This window comes from Episyrphus balteatus, chromosome 1 (genome assembly GCF_945859705.1).
Source record: "Episyrphus balteatus chromosome 1, idEpiBalt1.1, whole genome shotgun sequence".
Lineage (NCBI taxonomy): Eukaryota > Metazoa > Arthropoda > Insecta > Diptera > Syrphidae > Episyrphus > Episyrphus balteatus.
Window position 1 is genome coordinate 26,640,828 of NC_079134.1, and position 20,413 is coordinate 26,661,240.

General features: G+C 27.6%; 1 protein-coding gene across 3 annotated transcripts in view; it reads left to right on the plus strand.

The window, feature by feature from the left end:
- LOC129907574 (putative uncharacterized protein DDB_G0286901) overlaps positions 1-20,413 on the plus strand; it is a 183,002-nt gene that overhangs the window by 87,026 nt on the left and 75,563 nt on the right. The gene's annotated exons all lie outside the window — the stretch shown is intronic.

The following is a 20,413-nucleotide window of genomic DNA, read 5'->3' on the forward strand; positions in this document are numbered from 1 at the left end:
TTATTGTTTGGACGACAACGACGATGAATAAATGAATTGTTCTTGTATAGTTTTGAAAAGTTGGAAGAAACAAGACCTCTTTTCGAAAAAAACATTTTTGAAAAGGAATGCGGAATTTTTGGTTCGTGGAGCGCAAAACATAAAAAAAAAAAAAAAAAGAACAAAACAATAATAGTTCTCTTTTAATTGTAAATTAACAAAAAAAATACCACACAAATTAATGTTGGGGGAGTTTCAATTGTATGTTTTGTTTTTGAATTGAAGGGGGCGTAGAGGTGTTTTATAAGCTTAGATGGTTTGAAATGTTGACGGTTTAGCCTTGGAATTACTACATACAGCTTTTGGTCAGTTAATTAGTAACGCGGTCTTTACACAAAATAGTTTATGTGAAATGTGAACAAAAGACTTAAAATATGTTGTTTTTCTTGTTATATAGAAGGACAAGGCATGGTTTTTGTTTCTTTAAAAAAATGAATGCTACTTAATTCGAAAAGAAGCTTAAGTTACTTTTTAATAAAATTGGATTCATTTGCTTTTCTGACCAAAAATATTAGGATTTCTAATACTGCAATAAAAAGTTGACAATAGCTATGTATTTTTGCCTTCAATATGTAAGGATGTTTTATTAATGAAAAATAAGATGATGCATTTAAATAAAAAAAAAAAAAAAATAAATAAATACGTTTCACGCTTAAAGGCTTGAACACACCGAAAAGTATGCAGTAACGGTTCGGGTAACGGAACGGGTACATGTATGAAAAAAATTCCACACCAGATTATTGATATTTCAGTTTGGAATTTTTTTCATAAAATTACCCGTACCGCTACCGCATATACCATGAAACTTAAAGTTTCATGAATATTGAAAAAAAATCTGTTTGGATTTTTGGTAACTGATACTTTAATTATAGCTTCTAGCAAAAGAAAACTCCAAAATCTTCAAACAAAATTGTTTATTAAATTATATTATTTTCGAGATGTAAAGAGGCTCAAAAGTACATGTAGCCAAAAACCGTATATTCACCGATGCGATCCTCAAATTTCAACTCAACAATGCAAATCATCAATGCGTAACATTTTTTTCAATGGGCAAACTTAAACAGTCCTAACAAAAATTTACCACCGCTGTCCAAAGTGTATAACAAATAGATTTTTTTTTATAAAAGTTTTAAAATGATCTTCATAACAAAAAATGTCATTCTAATGACGTCTTTCAAGAACAGAGATCAATTTTTTTTGGAAACGGATGAAATGAATTTTATTGAAACTTTGCTTTTATGTGTCGATTATTATTTCCTTTTTAATGGCATACAAAATAATTATATGAGAAATTTTTTAAAATTTTGTATGTATGTAGGTACGACAAAATATTTGATTTTAAAAGTGACTCTTATTGTAGGTATTTTTATTCAATTAAATTCACTATATTCTTTTATAAATTTTACTCAAATTTTTGTATTGTAATATTGCCACTTTTTTATATGAAAGATGCAAAAAGAATAAAATTTGTTTTAAAAGTAGGTACTTAAACATTTTAAATGGGCTCGAGTTCCTAAAACCAAGCATGAAAAGTGTGTTACTTGAAAAAAAAAAAAATTAAAAAAAATCAAAATCATTTAAAATTACGTGTTTTGTAATGTCATAGGCTTTTATTTCATTTTTAAATAAAGCTGTTTTAAGACACAAGTTTTGAAAAATTAGTTTTCAAGCTCAAAATTTTGAAAAAAATAAAAATAGAAACAAAAAAATTTAATTTCAAAATTTTATTTATTTTCAAAATTATTTGTAGTTTAGTACTAATTTTGATTCCAAAATTCAATGATCTTATTAGTTTTTAAACAAAAACTTAAATCCGTATGCAAAAATTCTTGTCGTTTTCGAGAAATTAAAAAGGAACCAAAACCATTTTTGTGGAAGAAAAATTGCTTTGATTTTTTAGTGGCTGGAATTGTTGGTAAAATAATTTGTGCAATATTAACACTTGCAGCCGTGACAAACGAAAAAGGCTTAATGAAACCCGTCGCATTTTCAAAATTTCTTTTTATTCAAATTTATAATTGATAAAATGTCAGAAGAATTTCAAATTCCGTCACGATAACGAAACAAATTCTGCAGAGAAAACCTCGATGAAGTGAAAACAACTAAGAAGTTCCTGTAACGGTTCGATTCAATTTTTTCTGAAGGACAAAAATTCGAGATTAAAAAGTTCTGCTTTTGTAGCTAAAGATCCCATTAAAGAAATCATATTTTGACCAGTTGAGAATGGAAATCTTTTGGTACCAATAATACAAAAACACTAAATACATAGATTGGCCCCTCTTTCGTTGTCTATCGACGTTACTTCCATATTTTTGCTGACAATAGTTTCTGAGAATACTGATTTATTTTCAATAACTCTCTTGATGTCCTTGATTGTATCAGATCTATATTTAAAAGCTTATAGTCTTTTCTAGAACTGTGGTGAAGTCTCCAAATTTTCGTTGATCTAATTTCGTATCCATTTTTTTTCGAATTCTGAATTCTTTCAGAAGATTTCCATTACAGTTATTACAGTGACTTCTCAAAGCGTGATGAAAACTTCGCAGAACTGATTTATTCCTATACTTAAAAATGTTTTAGTCCTTGAAATACAAAAAAAAAACTGAAAAAAAAAATAATTTTTCTATAAACATTTTTATTTGCAAAGTTAGTTTGGCTTAAAGTAATTTTTTTTAATAGTTTATTTTTTTTTTCGAAAAAACCACATAACTTTAAATTTCCATGCATAAGCCTACCTAATTTAATTAAAAAGTTTCTTGAAAAACTCCTCCAAGCATAACAAAACCATGAATTTCCATTTAAATGTGAGAAATAAAATTACCCCATAAACACATCATTGTTTCACTTCTAAGGCTGTCAAGAATGCAAAAAAGAACCTCCTTCATACACATGTATGTTACACATGTAACATACTTCCATTACTTTTTTTTTATGGTGAACCTTTTGTTCTATATATTCAAAGACGTTACCATTATAAGTCTGTGTCTGAAAACCAGAGAATATTATGCGTATAATAAGTAGGACTTTTGTCTTTTCAAAACCTCAAACCATGATGTGTGTTTTTTTTTATGTGACAGATGTATGTCACATACCATTTGACGCATTTAAAGCACAAATCTATGTCAAGTGGTGTGTACTCCTCCTATAAGAGAAGTATTATAGGAGTAGTATAGGGTACCTTTGTACTTAAATCAAATCTTTGTCTCCCCCAAAAAAAAAAAAAGTATACATGCCCTAACCTTATTCAAAACGATTCTATATTGTGTGTGGGATTGTTGTTTGTTATAGGTATCATGACATGACTTGACGTTGACTTTGCTTGAGTGTTTTCTTTGTTTGTTGCTAACAAAGATAGATGAAACCTACATAAAAAGAACGAATGACTTGTCGTCTTGTGGTACATTTTTGCTCCCATCCATCAGTCATATAGTTAAAAGACTCTCTCGTGTAGAACAGAATTTTTGGTGATAGATTTTTTTCAAGAGAAAAAATCTGTCTGTTTTTTTTTTTGGGCTTCAAAAAGGTGTATGGACTCAAATTATCACCCTACTCTTTCCCTCTCTGTCTCAATTTAGAAGATAAATTTATGTGACAATTTAAGTACACAAACTGCCATTTCCCAAAAAAAAAAAAATAAACATGACGTCGAAAAAATTGCTCGTTCATTTAATCCATCTAAATCCGTACTCTCGCACATGAGATATATCTATACGACGGTATGTCTCTCAACACCACAACCACAAATGGCCCAAAGTCACTGGGTCAAGTCTATAAATAGTCACAAAACTAAAGCAAACTATATTAACCAACCAACCAACCAACCGTTCCGTTTGTATCTTTTTTTTTTGTTTTTGTGTACAAACGAGAATACTATGTATCTTTATTATTAAATGTTCGGCCTTTCTCGCGAGACCGAGTATCTTCTATAATATGTTCTATAGCTGAGCTGTATATCTAGCTATTAGTGCTTGATGTCAGTTGCCGTTCTTAAAAGAAGATAAATTAATGATAGACCATGAGTGAACGTACAAAATACTAGCTTAGACAGAGGCACTATAAAATTAATCTTTTCAAATCATTACAATCATAACTTGTTTTCTGATGTTTAGAAGAAAAAACACAAAAAAAAAAAATTACTGGAAAGGAAAAGAGAAATTTTTTCTTCTTGGAATTTTTTTTTTTTTGGGGGGGAAGGTCTTATCAAAGTGATAGGTTTGGGCTTTCCCTGAATTAAATTGCACGATAAGCTTTTTCTATACAAACTCTAATGATGCATATACATATGTATAATTATAAATTTCTCGAACGATAAATTTTATTCATTTGCAGTAATAACTCATGTGGTTTGAGCAGGAGCGGATCTAGTCGAGTTGAGGTCTTAAGGCTTCTTTGGAAAAATAATGATACCTATTGATTTTTTCCAAAACTTTCTCAGATTGCTAACAAATTTCGACATCTAAGAAAACAAAAAATAACAAAAATTTCACAAAAAGTTTGAGCTTTTTAATTTTTTTTTTTGGCAAAACGAAATTATTTTTTATATTATAATTTTTTTTTTTTCAAAGTCTGAAATTCCATTGGAATTGAATAAGAATTTGAACTTAAGATTTTCGCAATTTTTTTGCAATTAACCATTATTTTGGAATTAAAATATTATTTCACATATTGTTGTCGATAAACAGTATATACATATAGTAGAGTAACTAAAGCAAATTATTAGGGAACCCTGCCGAACAGCTCTGATTTTGACGATTTTTTTTTTTCAAACGTAGGTAATTAAAAATACTTTAAAGTCTATAGATTAAAAATTGCCGGTGTTGCCGTATTGTTTTTTAAAATTAAAATTAATTTTTTTTTAACAAAACCATTTTTTGCTTAAATTTCATAAAACAAATGATAGCAAAAGATTCTCTAGGTAATTTAAGGAAAATATATAAAAGGCAGTAAGGGACAATCTTCCATCGTTTAAGCGATAAATGCAATTTTCTAACATTCTGACCTCAAACACAAAAAAAATATTTTGAAAACAACGCCAACACCTACAATATTTTAAAATACATTTTTAAAAAGCCAGAAGCTCATTCTTATCTCTTAAATTTAAATCCACTAAATTTAATCAAGACTTTTTGAAAAAATGGTCCTCAAACTAAGAATTAAAAAAAAAAATGTTATTAGAAAAATTTAAAATGACTTTTTTCCAAACTTTTTCTAATAAAATATGAATTTATTTAAAAAAAATGTTATCAGTTGAATTTCGAAGCAAAAAAGGTAAAATATATCACACTTTTGAAAAAAAAAAAATGAAAAATTACTTCAATTTCAATGTTTTTTTTTTTATTAAAACTGAATTTTTGCATTGAAATAATTAATTTTCTCAAAGACTGTGGTAAATAGGAACTTTAAATTTTTGCTATTTAACTTTCACCAGTAAGGGTTTTTAAATGAATAAAAAATAATTTTATGTTTAGATGTTGAACTTTAAAAAAAAAACAAGTTACATTTCTTTTCAAAACTTTTATTAAAAAAAGTTCTTCGAAAATGAAATACTTTTTATTTTTTTTCAAAAACCGTAAAACATATTGACATTTCCTTTTATAATTTAAAATCATAATAAATGCGGTCAAAAAAATTTGAAAATAAATGCATTTTATATTACGACCAAGTTTAAAAAACGACATGTTAAAATTTTTTCAATAATTTTTTTTTTTTTTCAAAAATCTGAGTTCAATTACCATTCTTTCAAAAGCCGTTCATTCAATTAACTTAATTTTAATTTTACATATATGACTAAGCTTCTAGCTTTTAAAAAATGTATATTTGAATATTGTAGGTGTTGCCGCTGTGTTCAAATATTTTTTTTTGTGTTTGAAGTCAATTAATAAGAAAATTGCATCTATCGCTTGAACTATGGAAGATTGTCCCTCACTCCCATATATTTTTTTTCCTTGAATTTCCTAGACAATCTTTTGGCATCAATTAATTTATGAAAAAAATTTGTTTTTGTTCACAAAAATCTTCAATTAAATTTAAAAAATCAAAACGGCAACACCGGCAATTTTTAATCTATAGACTTTAAAGTATTTTTAATTACCGACGTTTGAAAAAAAAGATCATCAAAATCTAAGCTGTTCGGCCGGGTTCCCTAATATTGCCAATTTTTGAGCTTTAGTTACTCCACTAATATAGTTGTTCAATAAACAGTATTTTTGCATATTTAAACGAAATTAAGGACACCACAGAATAATACGCCTCTAGAAAACAGGTTTTCATAACCAGAAAAAATGTCAAAGCTTTAACTATTTTGTTAAAAAAAATTGATGACTTTTTTTAAATAAAAAAAAAAAGAAAACTAAGCTATTCTATAAATTATTTGCTATATTTATACTCAGATTAAAAAAAAAATTTTTTTATGCATTGGTTTTCCATTAAAAATTAAAAAAAAATATTTATTTCAAATTAAAAAAATTTGTATTAAAAAAATATTTATTAAAACTGAAATAAACTTACAAAAAAAAAATATTAGCATTAAAATAAATATTTATTGCAAATAAAAAAAAATGCTTTAAAAAAAAAAATGTTATTACAACTTAAAAATATTTGAAAAATTCTTGCATTGATTTTTTTTTTTCAATGCAAAAAATTTTTTATTTGCGAAAATGTTTTTTAAAATGCAATATTATTTAAATGTGCATTGAATATTTTTTTTAATATACGTCGAATTTCTTACAATTTTGACTATTTGGCCATGCAAATATTTTTCAGTTGCGATAACATTTTTGTAATACCTAAATATTTTTTTTGTATGCAATTTTTTTCCAGTGGCAATAAATATTTGTTTTTAATTTCAAATGCATTGTTTTTGAAATTATATTTTTACTACGCTGCTTATTATCACCAACATCGTTATTTGTTAGTTTTTAATATTATTTTTTTTTTTTTTGAAAGTTGCACAAGCATCAATTTATTACCTTTGTTACATTCTAAAACAAATCATACAATCTTAGAACTTCTTGAAAAACTAATTTTTCATACCCTCACCAAAAAAAATGCTTATCCTCAAATTAAAGATATCTTCAAGACATGGATTCTTTATAATGTTTGAAGCCAAAAATGTGAAAACGCATTTTTTTTATTTAAAAGAGAAAAATGAGGTTATAATTTTTTAATTAAGTTATTGGTTTAACTTTTTTTGGCACTGTCACAATAGTCCAGTCAAATTAGAGAATCTCTTAGACAAAACTTGCATAGAGCTGAATATTAGTTTAGACGTTTGATCCATCATCAAAAAAATGTATTCCAAGAATTTCCAAAAATCATGTGCTAAATGTCGAAAGTACCGTTTTTATTTTATTAGACTCTCAATCGATGAATTTTTTAAAAAATTGTTTCAATATTTGTTACAACATCAGCGTTAGAAATTTTCCAAAGTTTAAACTGGGTCACTGTGGCGTATGTGGAATATTTTTAAACAAATATTTTGTTTGTTAGAAAAATTGTTATTAAAGTATGAAACCAACTTATCTTTGCGAATACTTTTCTATTCATTAATTATAAAGTTGTGAGATGAAATATTGCATAAGAAGTGCTTTTATTTAGGGATATTTCTTTATTTGAGGTACATTGTTTGAAAAATTTTTAGGTTTTGTGCCTTTTAGTTTCACCGGGTAATATTCTTTCCTATGCAAAAGTTAGCATAGTTAAAATATTTTCTAAAGCACTCAAACCTTAATGAACTTTTTTTTATTAAAACATATTTGCAAAATTCAATCCGATTATATGGAATTAATTTTTCTTTGTCAATTAAGAAAAAAAAAAATAAGTCTCAATTAGAAAGAACTCGCACAATCGGCCTCAAAGTATATGGTTAAAACTTTAATCCGTCACCGTTTCGACCGAGACTCATACATATTTCGAACGGATCTCCCTGGTTGAAAGTATCTTAAGCATTTATGTGCGAATATAGAAGCCATACAACAAAATGCAACAAAAAAGCCTACAAACAAACCAATCTAATCAAGCGTAGGTAGATAGAGATACCACCGATATACATTTATCGTTGGATGTGGTCTTTCTCGTTGTCGTCGTGCCTCGTGCTTAGTGCAAAAGTAAATAATTAATGACGTGATCACGAAGTTTTAGTTTTTTTTTTTTATTTCTTATTTTCTTGTTAACTTGTTTTGCTATTTGCAAAGAGTTTAATAATATTATATGCAGTTTTGTGCCTGTCGGCTTCTATAATCTTAAACTGTTAGTTACTATCTTTCTCTACACTAACTATCAAATGCTGGTTAAAATACAACTTTCTTTATTTAAAATATATTACATTCGCCAGCAGCCTCAGGAGGAGAGTTATGATTACGCTCTGTGTGTAAATGTGCATCAGTGAAAAAAAAACTTGCTAGAGCACCTTTCTTTATACAAAAGTTGGCATTATACACTTCTATGAGTGACTATGTTGATGATGATGATGGTGTATTGACTTCAAAATATGCAAATTAAAAATGTAACTGTAGATTGTTGGTGTTTTGTATTTTCAAACTTTTCATATTTATTGTCAAGAAAATAATTACTTTGAGTTGACTTGAGTTGAGATTGATATAGTTGAAGACTGTCAACTTTTGTCATGTTCATTGTCGGCTTAGGAGAAATGACTTAAGTATATTACTGTCAGCTATCAGATATTCTCTGATTCTCAAATGTGATTAGTTCAAAATTATTGCACTTTTCTCTGGTAAAAATGCATCCTTGATGATGAACTCATAGATATGCTGATGGAAAGTATTCTAAAAATTAGAAAGTATACAAAATATAATTCAGGATGGAGGTTTTTGTAAAATAGGGAAAAAGAATTAATAAAAATATTTTTTGAGAAAGAGTGATTTTTTCGGATTTATAACAGCTGACATAAATTACGTTAATTTTTTAACTTGGTAAAAACGTTTCGTTTGTTTTAATAAAATCACCGTTTAAAAAGAAAACAAAACACCGTTTCACTCGAGATAATTTTGTAGACTCTATAGATTCTTAGTTCTTATAACAAAAGTAAATTTTTTATCAAGTTAAAAAATAAATTAGTACCTTCTACATAAAATTTGACACAACTGAAACTAAAATTCAATGGAAATTGGTAAAAAAGTTTCTTTTACGACAGAAACTAAAAATCTAAGCTGTCTATGAAAATATTTAAGACTCAGGATATTTTTATAATGCATTTATTTTCCATTACTAATTAAACAAATATTTATTGCAAATAAAAAAAATTTGCATTAAAAAAAAATTTGCATCAAAAAAAAAAATTTATTCCATCTAAAAATATTTGCATTAAAAAAAATGTATTGCAAATAAAAAAATGTTTTTGCAACTGAAAAATATACGCATTGAAAATCAGGGTTGTAAAATAATAATTACAAAAAAAAGTGCAAAGAAAAAAAAAAAATTTGCATTAAAAAAAATTTTAATTGCAAGAGAAAAAAATATTCATGAAAAAAAATTATTGCAACTGAAAAGTATTTGAATTAAAAAAAATTTATTACAAATAAAAAAAATTAAAATTGAAGGCTTCAGCGGAAAAACTGCACATGTCCACTTTTTGTCAAAAATAAACTAATTTATTGAGCACTATCTGACGACATCCTTACTTTTATAAAACAAATTTAAGCCTTTCTGAAAAAATAAATAAATTGTGTAAATTGTAGTTGCATGGAGAACAAAATTTTTAAATGCGTTTTTCTCGAAATGAGTTGGAATGGACTTGTGCTGTTTTTCCCCTGGTACCTTCAATTATTTAAAAAAAAAACAAATGTTTTTGTGACTAAAAAATATTTGCATTGAAAATCAGGGTTTAAAAATATCAATTGAAAAAAAAAAAATGCATTTGAAATCAAAAAAAAAAAAATATTTATTGCAAATAAAAAATTTTGATTAAAGAAAAGTGTTATTGCAACTCAAAAATATTTGCATTGAAAGTAAAATTTTAATTGCAAATGAAAAAGTATTTAGCAAATAAAAATATTATTGCAAATAATCATATTTCTGCATTAAAAAAAAAATTCAATGCAAAATGTGTGATTTAAATATCTTTTTTTTATAATATTTTTCGAATTTCTTACAATTTCGAAGATTTGACCATACATTAGCCATTTCAACTATATGTACTGTTTAAGGTATGGTCAAATAGCCAAAATTGTAAGAAATGCGACGAATATTAAAAAAAAAAATATTTAATGCACAGATTTAGCATTGATTTTTTTTTCAATGCAGAAATTTTTTTTTAATGCAAAATTTTTTCAATGCAAATATTTGTCAGTTGCAGTAGCATTTTTGTTAATGCATTTTTTTTTCAATGCTAATATTTTCCAGTTGCAGCAAAATTTTTGTTTTAAATTAAAAAATTTAAACTTGTAATGCAATTTTTTTTTTCAGTTGATATTTTTACGACCCTGTTAAGGTTAACGGGTGCTTTTTTCGGAAATAAATACAATACATAGTGAGCCTGAACAAGTTTAAGGTTGACCTAAAATGACAACAAAAACTAAAGATGAGGCATTGTTCCTGAAGGCCTCAGCAATAATAATCCGTTTTTCCCAAAATCGGATTAGCTTCCTTTTTCGAGATACCTCCCGTAAACCTGTTTTTATCGAAAAAAATTCGTATCAACGCAAGGCTCGAGTACTCGATAACTTAGGCGCCGAGAATTGAAAACGGTTTTTAGTAGAGGTATTCAATACAATCATTTTTGGTTTTGGGAGGGAGGGTCTATGTCCCCCCTCTTAGGCGGGAGGGGCAGTTTTCTAAAAAATCAAACAAAAAATTATTAAAAAAAACAATGGCAACACTTACAGTTATGAATGATACCTTTTTTTAAAGCTAAAATTGAACACTTAATTAAAGTTTTTAGACCAAGGTATTTTAAACAGTTGTTTTCGAAATAATCGATTTCAAAGTCAAAAATTGTGAAAAAGAAGTTTAAAAAAATACATTGAATACTATTTTTGTCAAGACTTAGGGTTTCATTACGGGATAAATTGAGAAAATAAACTACCTCAATAATATCCTTATCAAATACTGAAAATCACATGTTTCTATGCCTTCTAGTTTTTGAGAAAATTGAAAAATAGGAAAACTACTTTCTTTATCTTATTTTTATTTTCTTGGCTATTTTGCTTTGCCAATATCAAAAATCAAAAATTAAAAAGTACTGTGCTTAATCTACTTCGATTCCATGAATTTGTTTTATTTCCATTTAAAAATGGATCTTAAAAATAAAATTTCTTAGTACCAGTGTGGTACCAGAACGCTCATTAGTGAGCCTGATAAAGAAAGTAGTTTTCCTATTTTTCAATTTTCTCACAAAACTAGAAGGCATAGAAACATGTGGTTTTCAGTATTTGATAAGGAATTTATTGAGGTAGTTTACTTTATCAATTTATCCCGTAATGAAACCCAAAGTCTTGACAAAAATAGTATTCAATGTATTTTTTTAAACTTCTTTTTCACAATTGTTGAATTTGAAATCGATTATTTCGAAAACAACTGTTTAAAATAACTTGGTTTAAAAACTATAGTTAAGTGTACAATTCTAGCTTTTGAAAAAGGTATCATTCATAACTGTTAGTGTTGCCATTGTTTTTTAATAATTTTTTATTTGATTTTTTAGAAAATTGCCCCTCCCGCCTAAAGGGGGGGACATAGACCCTCCCTCCCAAACCAAAAAATGATTGTATTGAATACCTCTACTAAAAACCGTTTTAAATTGTCGGCGCCTAAGTTATCGTACTCGAGCCTTGAGTTGATATGAATTTTTCTCGAAAAAAACACGTTTACGGGGGGTATCTCAAAAAAGGAAGCTAATCCGATTTTGGGAAAAACGGATTATTATTGCTGAGGCCTTCAGGAACAAAGCCTCATCTTTAGTTTTTGTCGTCATTTTAGGTCAACCTTAAACTTGTTCAGGCTCACTGTGAATATGCGAAAAGTCAGATAAAATCAGTATAAATAAAATGCACGACTGGGTCGCACGTACTTGCTCTTGTAGTTCACAGTATCTTTATCTTAAATATCTATTATAAATTTAAGATTTTGTTTAGTGTCGAGAAAAAAAAAAATCAAAAAAAAAAAATCGAAAGTTTAAAAATTAAATTCAAATTTTTTTTTTCAAAAATGTTTTTAAAAATATTTTTTTTTTATATTTTATACTTCAAAATGATGTCTGTAAATTTTTAATAAAATTGACTTATGGTGTGATGAAATTTATGAACTTAAAAAATATGTCAATTTTTGAAAAACGGCAACGCCATATTTGCGTTCTCCGGATTTTTTGAGAAAAACTAAAAACGCAGTTTTCTTAGAATCAATAAGTCTATTATTGATCAAAATCGTTAGAGCCGTTTTCGAGAAAGTTGCAATACCTCGAAAACGTTGTATGGGAGATATGCGTTAAAAAAGCGATATTAAAAAAATAAAAAAAACGGGTCTAGGAAATAGCGTAAAAAGCATCTGTACCAAGTTTCAAGCAAATCCATCCATCCGTTTAGGCCCTAGCTCGATGTACAGATGGACGCACAGACGCACAGACCGACGGACGGCATGCATGACGAAAACCACTTTTTTGATATTCTCCATCATCGTAATGTTGGTTTTGATTAAAACCTCAATTTTTTTTCCACACGAAACCAATACTTGCCCTATAGAGCAAGTAAAAAGGTTTAAAAGGTACCCATACGAAATTTATTAAAAATGTTGTCTTTGCCATGGGAATTTCAAATCAAAGAAGTACATACATATATCTTTTTAGTTATTTCAAAGGGTGTTTCAAAAAAAAAACTTTTACCGAAAGGCACAAAACCCGAATAAAAAGTATATTGACTTATGTTTCACTAAAAATGTTTCCTCAGTCGCTATAATCTGCCTCAGGAAAACCACACATAAAAAGCCAAAAAAATCCACCGAGGTCACTGATTTCTAATGGTGAAGAAATCGTCACATTTTGTGAATGTGAATACCAGTTCAAATTAACCAATGGCACAAAAGCATTATTTTTCTTCAACTAATTGCGAAAATTCTACATAATATATGTACTTCCTGTAAATGTATTAAAAAATGTGGTAATATCTTAACTAAAGATCAATATCTTTTCTAACAAAACAAAAGCCAAAGCCGGATGTCATGTTTTACAAAAAATAAAATAAAAAAAAAACTTCCATTTCTTATCGTAAACTTTACTTAAATTCTTCAAAATGACGAATACAACAGCAAGAAAATTAAAAAAAAAAAAAATCTCAGCATATCGTCAGCCATCCATATACGCAAAAGTCCATTATCTTATCCAAGGTGCATCAAATATTTTCCAATCGTTGAACATAATACTAAATATACATAAATATATCTATCTAGCTAAACTTTTCTGCATAGCAACTTAAGCCAAACCATCAACCAAACAAAATAAAAAAAAAACCGGCATAATGCAAGAAACCAACAAGCCGGTATAAAATAATAACTCACAAAACATCCATCAAACCATTCACCGAAGCAAGACCAAACTTCACGCTATATGCCACAAGCAAGAGTCAAATGGCAAGGCAACGCAAAAGCAAAAGCATTGTTGATAAAAATAAAAAAAAAAAAAAAATTCTATGAAAATAAAATTTGTTCATTATACATACATCTACCTACATTATATTTATTTATTTATATTCCACCAACACAATAAAAGGGTATGTTGGGGAGGGCAGAAGTAGGTTATTTTTTTTTTACAAACAAAATTATTCTAACAATAAACTGTATCTATTGTCAAAGAAAATTCTTCAACACACACAATAAAAGTCACTCGAGTGCATTCGACAAAGAACCAAAAGTACAGTGGAATAGAATATTTTATTAAGTTGGACATAAATTTAAATTAATACTTTAAGGTGGGAAACTTTCGATTTCATTCATGAGTCGAATAATTTTCAAAAATATACTAATTCGAGTGCAAAGCCTGCGAAATTATTGGCGGATTAAAAATTTAGAATTTATTTAAAAGAAACGTTAAAATAGCATAGTGAAAGGTCAAGAGCTATCCATGGATAACAGAGAGGTCCGAAAAACGCTTTTTTCGAATTTCGAATCGTAATAGCGCGAAAAGTTGGGAATGGTGTGAGGACTAAAAAAGGGTTTAAAAAATAGTCAAAATCAGTTTCGGTGCGCATCGGCTCTGAAGTATGAAAAAATTAAAAAAAAATGGTATTTTTACAAACAAAATTTTACCACCCTAACATATTTTTTTTTTTTAACATAATAGCTTTAGAAAACTCTTATATGAGCTAAATATTAAGTGGCGCATGTATTTCAAAATTTTTATCTTTTTTATAAACTATTTGTAAAATTATTATTTTTATCAAATAAGAATTAAAAATGAAGTTGACACAATCAGTGAAAGTCATGAAGTCGCTGAAGGTATAAAAATCTTTCCGTCAAGAACGCTTTGGCTATTTATTATTCTCTTTGCCGCACAGTGGTGCCTTGGTTGCTTTTTGGCTTTAAAAATCATTTTCATGGCCATTTCTTGATGAAATTAAAAAGTCATGAAATTTAGTACACTGAAGTATATAAAAATGATTTTTGAAGCCAAAACATATCGATTTTTTTTTTCAATTCAAATGTCAATTGTGTTCCACCTCAAGATATGAAAAATTATTTTTTGGGGATATTACAGATTTTAATTGTCCGACTACAAAATTTGTTTTTTGTATATTTCCACGGATGGTGGAGTTCAAGTTTCTTAGATTTCGTTCATGAAATGATAAAGTATGCATTTTATTTATTTAGAAGAATCTTCAGAAGAAACATTTTCAAAATCGTAAAAACTGACTTTTTTGAATTTTTATAAATATTTTTTTTTTTTAATTTTTATAAATATTTTTTTTAAATTTTTATAAATTTTTTTTTTTTTAATTTTGTAATAATAGAAATGTTTTTTTTTTTTTTTTATTTATACATATTAAAGTTAGATATAAATTTATTGTAGACAATTTTGTATCAAAATATTTTGAGCCATTTTTGAGTGGATATTTTTTATATAGGCTATTAAAAAAACCATTAACAGTTGTTTTTCTTAATAATTAAAGAAAAAACAACTGTCAAAATTCCATTATAGGCAGTTGGAAAGCTGTACAGAAAACCATGTTTTTTTATTAAAGGATTATACCTTCTTTGAGGTCAAAAAACACCAAAGGCAGGACAAAAACAAAAAGAATTTTGAGAAATTAATGATTTTACGAGTTCAAAATCGGTTTTTGAAGCTAGAAGCTCCTATATTTTTGCACGGCGGGCTTTCTACAATAACGCTTAGGGTGTCAAGTCCTTCCTAAGTAAGGAAAATTTAAGAATAAACAGGCTTGGTAATTTTGAATAACGCAAATAACGCAATTGGGGGATTCTTAGGCGAAAAGCTGCAGAAAACGTTAATCCAACTGGTGGAAAAGCTTAGTGCTAAGTGGCTGAATCATTATACAAGCACGGAATAGCAACTCATTTATGTATGTAAAAAGAGAGTTTCCGAAAGAATAAAAGCATTTTTGCAACAAAAGGAAAACATTACGAAATGTTGAAAAAAGGGGTGGTCTCCTCTATTGTCATCAATTTTTTTGACTTTACCTCTTTTAAAAAAAAATTTAATAATTGCATAATGTTTAACACACCCGTAATAATAAATTAACAGAAAAAAAAAAAAAATAAGTTATTTTTTAGCGTTCTAGTTTTAAAATTTTTACACAAGTCGGTATCGTTTGTTACAATATTAAAAAAAAAAATAACTTTTCTTATACTTCTTTTATGTTTCTAAACTTTCGTTGACAAATGGTTTAAATTTTGATCGATTAAAAAAAAATTGAAAATAAATGAACTTTATAAAAAGTAATTTTTTTGTTTACGAAAAAGTCGATTTTTCTTCATTTGGCAAACTTCTGAGTTAAAATGTATTATTAACTTTTAAATAAACTTTATTCCTTATCTTTTAACAATCTAACCGTTAAACTTTGTGAAAAAAAAAACGACTATGATATCGCTAAAGAAAAGTGAAGTTTTTGATTTTTTAGTGAAAAATTGGCAACCAAGTGCAATCAAAGCAAAATACCGATTTTACCGAAGCAATATTGTAGTTTTAACTAGAGCAAACCATCAATCTTACTTAAGCAACTAGTCAGTTTTACCAGCCCAATTTTTTTTATGTTAACTGAGAAAAGGGCAGTGTGAACTGAAAGTCATTAAATCAAAAAATCCTTTTTTAAATAATTTTTTGTATTGTATTTTGTCAAACACTGCCATACAAATTGTTCCACTGTACTCGATTATGACTTGCGTTGAGCTTCCTGTGTATACGCTGCTGTGCTTGGGTGACACTTGCTTTGATAGAACATAAGTCGTACTATCTGACTCCGAATGTCACATTTAGAAAGAGAATATCCATCTATTTATGGTTTTGGTTGTCGGTCGTCGTCAATGGATGCATCCAACAACAATATAGAAGATTTATTCTTATGCATGTGTAAGAGTACATTTTTTTTTCACTTTCATCGCATTCAAAAAAAATGTTTATGGAAATTTTCCACACCACTTGCACCAAAAATCTCAGTACCTACAATGCGGGGGTGATGCATGATATATGCTAGCTCAGGGCGGTTTCTCATCAGTACACATCTTCGCATCATGATGGCGATATGGGGGATGAATGATTCCGTGAAATTAAATTTAATATTTTTAGAGAGAGGTGGTGTGGATGGGGTTTTTTGAGTTCGGATGTAACCAGCACCTATATATAATTCTCTCCGACCCTTTGATAGCTCTGTATGGTTCCGTTACAAATTTAATTACTTTGACAAAGACGATGACTTTATAATATACAACAACGACGACTATATACAGTTTCAGAGTGAAAAATGAAAAAGGGGTCAGCGCCATTTGCTAATGCGGCAGAACAAAGTAGGCCGGACTACTCTGGTCTGGTCAGTTGTTGTTACTGTTCTTACAGGATGACGACGATAAAAACAGATATATACAAAGTCATGCATGTAGAATTAATTATGGCCGACTTTGTGGCACAAAAATGCCATAGGGTAAACCTCCTATAGAGTTTTACGTCCAGCCGCCAAACAACGCTCACGACGAACGACGCGAGGCACATCACACAGTGTGATATAATTATATCCATCACGATAGGTGACAATTGAATAAATTGAATGACGCCAATCCCCCCAAATGATTCTTAGAAAATAAGACTTTTTATAAATATAAATGATGATGATGATTATGATGAACAGACTAAAAGCTTCAATACCAATTAATTAGAAGAAGAAGAAAAATGCTACCATTCAGTTTCGAGAGATTAACAAATGAGAAAAAAAAATAATTGATGTCCCTGAAATGAAATCAAAAGAAAAGAAGTTCTAATTATCAAGAAGTTAAGCTCCACAATAATTGTTTAAGAAGAGGGAATTCTTGTTAAGAATGCACAGTTGATAGTAATCACAGTTAAACTTACAGTAATTGGTCCCTTAGTGATTACAAGAACAAAAAAAAAAAGAAGAAGAAATACGAAGAAATCTTTCTTCTTTAAAGAATTATATTGTATATCCTCTTAAAAGATATACTTTAATAATAAAATAGTAGAAATTAAAAAGAAATAGTTAGAAAATGATATAAAATGAAACTACAGAAGACTGTTAGTTTAGAGGTAATTTTGCTTGTAAAATGGCAAATATTATCAATTTACTTTCTAAGTAATTAATTAATGTACTCTTAATGTCCATTGGATTAAAGATTTTATACTCTATTTACTATAAAAGTTCAAAGAAGGTTTCTAAGATGCTTATTAAATTTTCAAGAACATGAGAGAACTTAAATGACGATGGATTCTAACAAAATATCTACTAAAAGACACTAAATGAAAATTGTCTTTGACAGTAATCGTGACCGGGATATTTCCATTGAAATGGAACTTTGATAGGGACTTTTGAATAAAATTTTCAACAAAGAAGCATTTCTTCATGTTTTCTTTAAAAAATCAACAAAAAATGTCAATTTTTGCAGGAAGTGTATTTTAACCAAAACGTGGTGTTACTTAATAGTTGAACATAAAACCGAGCCCTTCGGAATCCGAACTTGTGATCTGTGACACCTGACTTTCCTTATAATAAAATACCTACTGTATGAAGAAATGTATAGTTTCATAAAATGACCATGAATGGAATACCATTTTGTACCGAACAATAAAATTGGTTGACGATTTATTTTCTTTCCGAATTCCTTCACGATTATCAAAACATATCTGACGGTCCTCAAGAAAGTCTGTTTGGAGGCAGTAGGTAGTTTAAAAACCAAAATGTCAACTTGAGTAAACGTTGTCTTTCAAATTGCATAATTTGTTTTGAGGTCAAAACCTTTTTAAACAATATTTGCGCTATTAGAAGTTATTTTTTTTTTTAATATTTCGACGGTTAAGGTGAAAAACATAATTCCATTTTTAAACTCCTACGCCGAAAAAAAATTGATAATAACAGCTATTAAATTAACATTTTTAAGTGACAAAATTCGTCCAACAATAAAAATATAAATTTTTATATGATTATCGTATCAATTGATAAATAAATAATAAAGTATCAACAAAAAAATATTAATTCAAAAATGTGATATTTAAATATCATTCTTATAATACAAATATTGTTAAGATATTTTAATTATTATAAAAAACATTTTCCAGCATTTTTTGCTGATATTTAGAAAATGTTTGTTTGATATTTAAAAAAATTTAAATTGATATTGGTTTTTTTTCGATGATAAGTATTAAAAATAAAATATTTCTAAACATTTTAATCAATCCAAAACAATAGACTGATTAAAAAAAAAATATTTTTTTGTTTACCTATGGTTATGTCAAAAATATTGTTGGGAATGAAGAAAAAAAAAAATACTGTAAAAGCTACATTCCCTGATATTAATATTAAGTAAAAAATAATTTTTATTTGGAAAAATGAATAATTCGAATTTATTGAAAAATTCTTATTTAATAGTATTAGAAGTTTGACAGTTAAATAAAAGGATTTTTGAAACCAAAAAACAACAGAATTCGAAAAGTTTGCCAATTTTTTTTTGAAAAACCTTATAATTTCGTCAAAAAAACTGAAAGAAAAATGAAGAAAAAATTACATTTTATATTTTAAAGTTGAATAACTTCGAAACGGGGTGGTTTATCAAAAAAAATTAATAAGAGCTTTTTTGTAGAGCGTTCAGCCTTATTGATGAACCATTAAAAAGTTATAAAATTCCAAACTCAAAAACATAATCTCCCAGTAAATCATGTATGGGAAAAAGAAATATGCGATGCGGCAGTACTTAATATTAAGGGCAGTAACTTTTACTGTATTTTTTTTTCGTCATTTCCAACAATATTTTCGACATAGGTAACTATGAACAAAAAAAAAATTTTTTTTTGAATCAGTCTACAAAACAATATATTGTTATTTTTTAATCTCCAGATTTGAAAGCTTTTTGTATCAATTTTTGAAATAATTTGTACGTGGAGTTAACAGCTGCATTATATACCTATATTTTTATTAAAAAAAAACCGCTCTTACGATTTTCTAAATTTTTATTGTTATGCAATAAATTTATGGCATACTTATTTATTTTAGGGGTTAAAACCACTTAGAGATGGTAAACAAAATTCTTATAAAATTAAATTAAAAATATATTTGAAAAAATTGAAAGTTATTTCTATCCTTATTTCTTAATATTTCAAATCCTAAGTGGGCTTTGCTTAGGATTTGAAATTTTAAAAAAACTTATTTAGATTACTAAGCAATTTTTTTGATATGAGCAAAATTGTACGACCCAGCGGTGCTTATATTTTTTAGTAAAACATTTTAAAATACATAAAGTATCAAAACACTTACATTTATGTTGGACGCTAAACAAAAAATTCATAAAACATAGCCCTTAGGTGATTTTTCAAAGCTGATATGAAAATTATTTTTTTTTCTCATTTCAATTTTAATCTCGATTTAGGGCAAGTTTAGAATTCGTAAAAAATTGAACTCTAGATAACAATCAAACATGAAATTTTGTTTTTGTTTATGTTTATGATAATAGAGAATGCTAAAAAAGTGGGTCTCGATTCTGGGTGATTCTGTCTGTCTATCTCTGCAGCCCAAACTACTAAAAAGATTTGCGTCAAACTTGGTATTTAAGAGTTTAAGGCGATTCCCTAGAGGGAAAGTGAAATTTCTTTAGGACCAAAATTAACGGTACTTGCCATGTGCCCAAAATGGAAAAGTTTGTTTTTCTCAAAAACGCTTCTAACGATTTTGATTTAAAAAAGTCCTACTTTGAAATTAAAAAA